Source organism: Bos taurus, chromosome 10 (genome assembly GCF_002263795.3).
Source record: "Bos taurus isolate L1 Dominette 01449 registration number 42190680 breed Hereford chromosome 10, ARS-UCD2.0, whole genome shotgun sequence".
NCBI classification, from domain to species: Eukaryota; Metazoa; Chordata; class Mammalia; order Artiodactyla; family Bovidae; genus Bos; species Bos taurus.
The window spans coordinates 40260303-40266302 of NC_037337.1; the positions used below are offsets into that span (position 1 = coordinate 40260303).

At 38.3% G+C, this 6000-nt stretch overlaps 1 protein-coding gene across 1 annotated transcript in view; it reads right to left on the minus strand.

Moving 5' to 3' along the window:
- Positions 1 to 6000, minus strand: part of MDGA2 (MAM domain containing glycosylphosphatidylinositol anchor 2) — a 926008-nt gene that overhangs the window by 438318 nt on the left and 481690 nt on the right. The window lies entirely within an intron of this gene.

Genomic DNA, 6000 nt, shown 5'->3' on the forward strand with positions numbered 1-6000 from the left:
TTCCATAAAATATACATATATATACAATATATATGTATATGTACATAGTATACTAGATGATGAGTAAGTTAATGGATAAGAAAAGAAAAGGGAAAAAATAGAACTACAAATTGGCATTATTTAAGTAAAGAGATGTTCAATTTCTTTCTTTTTAAAACTGTAAATCAAAGCATGAGAAACCAACTTTCACCTATCAAATGGCCTCAAACAGTATCTCATACCATCTTGTGCTGTTGAGGTTTCATAGCTGGGATTCGAAGGGTAAGATGGTAAAATCTTCCTTTTTGGAGCAGAATCCAGTAAATTATGTCAAAAAAATGAACATATTCAGACTTGGACTTAGCAATTATCTAGTTAAAATATACCTAACATTTGCACAAGAATGTATAAAATGTCTATGTAATAGTACAACACTGAAAACAATACAATATCAAAAGATAGGGAAGTGGTGACAAATTAATTGACTCTAAAGCTGAATTGAATAGAGAAATGGAAAGAATAAACATACAAAATATTTTATCAAGCTAACAAAAAATGAGACTATTCTCATCTGTGTAAAAAGAGTACATGTGTGTAAATGCATTTGCACATATATGTTAATATGTGCAACATATTTGCATAATATGTTACTCCTGGAGAAAGAAATGGCAACCCATTCCAGTATTCTTGGCTGGAGAATCCCCATGGACAGAGATTGGCAGGCTACAATCCATAGGGTTGCAAAGAGTCAGACATGACTAAAACGATTTAGCATGCAGGCATGCACTAACATGTTAATAAATATTAATACATAAATGGAGCACATGAATACACACAAAATTTAACCTTGATTAATTCTGAGTGGGACTGGTAAAATAAAAGAATATGTAAAATATTCTTTTCAAAAATTTCTTATTTAAAATTCTTATTTACACTTTATTTTACTATGAACAAATATTGAATTTATTATAAATAAGTTTAAAAGAAAAAAATACAATGCAGTTGTGAAATATAATAGAAAAATCAGAAAAGTATAGAAAGAATACAAAATAATCACTTATGGAAAGGGTTTCTCCCCCTCTACTTAAAAAGATAAATAATGAAAGGAAATATTCCTGAGTTTTGGAAAGATAACTTTATCATTAAGGGGGTTTACCAAGTTATACATCTAATTGATGAGAAAAGAAACCCCTATACCATCCATGGAATTCTCCAGGCCAGAATACTGGAGTGGGTAGCCTTTCCCTTCTCCAGGGGATCGTCCCAACCCAGGGATCAAACCCTTGTCTCCTGCATTGCAGGTAGATTCTTTATCAGCTGAGCCACCAGGGAATCCCAAGAATACTTGAGTGGGTAGCCTGTCTCTTCTCCAGTGGATCTTCTTGACCCAGGAATTGAAGCGGGGTCTCCTGCATTGCAGACAGATTTTTTACCAGCTGAGCTACCAGGGAAGCCCATAAAGAAACCCCAGGCATACTCTGATAGAACTTGTGACCTCAAACTCTACAAAGGAGACTGTATAGGCTTCCAGGCAGAAGAAACAAACTATTACAATAAACTATTACAATGTGTTAGAGTCTGCCCATTCCCTGATGTTGATTTCTCCTTCTTCCACAGAAATTGAATCCCACAGTATTCATCAGGCACAAGGTTGCCCAAAACAAAGGCATTTACTATTTCAGCTACATTCTTGCCAGTGTGTTTCAAGAAGAAATATTCTTATAGGGAAGCACCCCTCCACATTTTGCTCATTTCAGCACATTACTGCTGTCTGCCATCTTGGACCCTGAACTGACATGGAATGAAAGTCAAGCACAGAGAATCTATAAAACAGAAGAATCTAAATCTCTGACATCATGGGAGTTTCACCTACCTAACCTGAACTATGTATAGTTTCTGGGTTTCTACATAGGAGAAAAATACAATTCTATCTTACATCATACTTTGGGAGGGGGGTGGTTTCTATGACTAACAGCCAAACTTTAATTGATAAACTTGGAGTGATAAGGAAGAACACACACACATGCACACACACACACACACACGCACACACACACACACACACACACATGCACACACACCATAGAAATACTTTATGGATAATTCAACTCTGCATCCCAATCCTGATTAGTTCAGTAGATAGTAATTCATTAATTTTACAGATTAAATGTAGAACTTGAGTTGAAACTTGAGGTGTTAGTGGATATAATTCAGCTGTGAGATAGACACATGAAAGTTGCTCAGTCGTGTCTGACTCTTTCAACCCCATGGACTATTACAGTCCATGGAATTCCCTAGACCAGAATATTGGAGTGGGTAGCCGTTCCCTTCTCCAGGGGATCTTCCCAAGCCAGGGATCGAACCCATGTCTCCCGCATTGCCGGCAGATTCTTTACCAGCTGAGCCACAAGGGAAGCCCCCAAATATGGGAGAGGGTAGTAGCCTATCCCTTGTCCAGCGGATCTTCCCGACCCAGGGATCAAACTGGGGTTCCTGCTTTGCAGGTGGATTCTTTACCAACTAAGCTATCAGGGAAGCCCAACTGAGCTATGAGGGAAGGTGGATATAATTCAGCTGTAAGATAGACACATGAACAGAGATTTATACAAGATAAATTTAGATTCCATCATGTAAAAAAAAAAAAAATCTGGAGTGAGGCAGACCAGTGAGAATGTAATGACTCCGCTCAGGGACTCAGGCTCTTTGAAACTGCCTGCACTACCATGTGCTGCTGGAGCTCAAGGCCCAGAATAGCAGCTACAAATCTAGTTTTCACATCCCCACCCTACCAGAAGAAAAGAGGAAAAGACAAAAAAGTGCCTACCACATCGGCTTTACAGAAGGCTCTAGGATATTGCCTCAGGACACTGGCTCACTTCAGACAGACAGAGCCCCACCCATAGCTACCAGAAAGGCTGGGAAGTGTACTCTTTACCACACAGAGCTCCTGTCTCCCAGGCGCCTTCTAAAATCTAATTCTATAGCTCTGGGAAAAGAGGGGATGGGTTATTTGGGACAACTTGCTAGTCCCAAAGCAGGAATAAAATATATTCACTACTCAAATATGCTGCATTGTTAAATATGATTGTATTTAAACACTTTTTATTTCCATAAAAATAACATGTACAGAAAAAGAAAGATGTTACACTTTAGAGGGATACTCTTTATGGTAACTATATAATCTAAAGGAACAGCTTGGAGATACTCCTAGGCTGCAGATCCTAACACTTCGCTTAGAGTCAGCTAACTCTCCACAGAGAATTTTCTACTTTGCTTTTTGCAAATAATGATATTTTTGAACATCATTATTTTTATGTAGTCTTAAATAAAATCACTGTTGACTAAAATAGCTTAAGAAAATGTTAAAAACCTAAAGTGCAGACCAGAGGATAGACCTAGGTGAATCCAAAAGAGTATATTCCATAGATAGTACAAACTCAATAAGTAGTTAGCCCTTGACAATTCTCAGACTTCTAGGTTCTCCCCTTTAATTAACATCTAGTGAATGAGAAGTTTTGTGAATTAAAGATGGTTTCTATCACTTGTCAAGGTGTTAGGCTTTATTCTCTTGTCTCTTCAGGTCAATCTATAATGACAAATATGAGCTTTGTCCCAGCCTTGTTCATATTCTGAAAAAAGATCCTTTATCTGTAAAAGACATCCAGAGAAAGATAAACATCATCTGATCTGCTATAATTATTGGGGTGATTTGCCACCAGAGCCTTTGGGCACTAAACAAAGCCAGTCATGGCTCTTGTCATTTCCAGAGTGATAATCTGAAAAGGCATAAAGGTATGATTATGAGTAACAGTGCTCTTTACAGTTTTGAAAATAAAAGTTATCCTCTTATCCTGCACTAATATGAGGGAAAATAACAGAGAAAATATGTTCTCTTTGAGTTACTCAATACAATAAATAGAACTCTGAGTGGAACAGGACTCCAGATCATACAGGTTCAATTTTTAATAAACTGTATCAGTCTATTATAAATAATAGAAAAATGTCACTCTTGTTTCTAAATATTATACAAAAATTTTCTGTCAAAGCAACAAATTTTTAACCTGAAAACTTCTATAGACTGTGTGTGTGTGTTCAGCCGTGTCTATTTTCAACCCCATGGACTGTAGCCCGCCAGACTCTGCTGCCCTTGAAATTTTCCAAGCAAGAATCCTGGAATGGGTTGCCAATTCCTACTCCCTGAGGATCTTTCGAAGCCAGGGATAGAACCCGCATCTCCTGAACTGACAAGTGGATTCTTTACCACCGAGACACCTGGGAATCGACAACTTTTTCACTCTGTGCATGAACATTATATTTTTCTAGCATGCTGACCAATATTAAAGATCACTGCTATCACTAATATGACTACTACTAAAAATAATTTAGAACTTCAAAAGATTCCTACAAGTTACAGTTACTATCTATAATATTGTCCACATTGTGATAAGGAAGAATTGTTCAGAAGTGTGTAGTGTGAATAAGAAGCTCAGGGAGGCAATAAAGAAAAAAGAGTCTGAACATCAACCTGGGATCTTCTCACCAGCCAAAGAATAGAATGGTGAAGGAGAGGGAATCATTATGGTAAATGCATTGGAAACAAAAGGAGAACTTTGAGGTGAGGACATGGGTATTTCTGAAAATGAGATACGCCTTAAAGCAGAGAAAACATTTTTTTCTCATCATTCTCTTGACTGTGGCTTTCTTTTGAATTTAAACTTTGAAGACTTTATTCATCTCTTGTGAAAATAAGCAGTGAGAGATACTAAGTAATTTGTGTTTTATCTTTAGCAATGTTGATTCCTACCTGTGTATGGAGAACTACAATAGGACCTGGTAGCAGTCTATCAAACCAAAGGCGACAGAAGAGGGTACATTTTGGTGCAATGCTTTAAAAAAGTGTTGGGGTTACTGCAGATTGCTTCGTTGAAGGCTTTTTTTTTTTTTGTAGCATAACCAAGATATTAATCATGGACTCCAGACAACCAGTAACAGGATTTTTACTTCTTAAAAGTAAATAAAATGCTTTTTTAAAATTTTATTGGTTGATTTTAAACCCATGACAAGCTTGAAAGGTAGGAATTTTTTTTTTTTCCTATGTGTCTGTGCCTTTGTACACCAGGCTCCTCCTGAAATGAAGTTTCTCCTTTTTTCCTTCTCATTATCTAGTTAACTCCTCTGATCTCCAGAAATCATTTTATTAGAAAGTCTTCCTCTCCCACAGAGCTCTATTTCATCTTGTCCTCAGTGTTGCCATAGCACCTTGCAAATCTCTCTGCCAGAGTAACTCATATGTGTCATATAGATTAGCTATTTCTATGTTATAGATAACTGCTGTTCCGCCTGAATCTCGCAGAGTCCCTTTGTGCTTTCCATGTACACCTCCTAAGGATGCCCTCTTATTTGGAAGGTCTCAGGTCTGTGGGGCCACTTTGCTCTCAGAGGCAGAGTCTGAGAAATGCTAGAGATTTTCCTCTCTATCCAATGGCTTTTTAGTGACTGTAAGCCAACTCCCTTTGTCTCCCTTAGGACAGATTTTGAAGCATAATTATACTCTAGAGCTCCTTCTACAGGATCAGGTTGAGGCTAATCCCCTAAAATCACACCCTTGCCTGGCTTTTCCTTTTCCTGTCTTGCTTTTTTACTCCACAGTATCTTTGGAGAAGGCAATGGCACCCCACTCCAGTACTCTTGCCTGGAAAATCCCATGGATGGAGGACCCTGGTAGGCTGCAGTCCATGGGTCACTAAGAGTTGGACACAACTGAGCGATTTCACTTTAACTTTTCACTTTCATGCATTGGAGAAGGAAATGGCAACCCACTCCAGTGTTCTTGCCTGGAGAATCCCAGGACGGGGGAGCCTGGTGGACTGCCGTCTATGGGGTCGCACAGAGTCGGACATGACTGAAGCGACTTAGCAGTAGCAGCAGCAGCAGCAGTATCTTCTAAAAGTGTTTCCGTAATAAACCCCTTGGACTTGAATTCTCATCTCAAACTCTACTTCTAAGAACCAGACCTAAGAC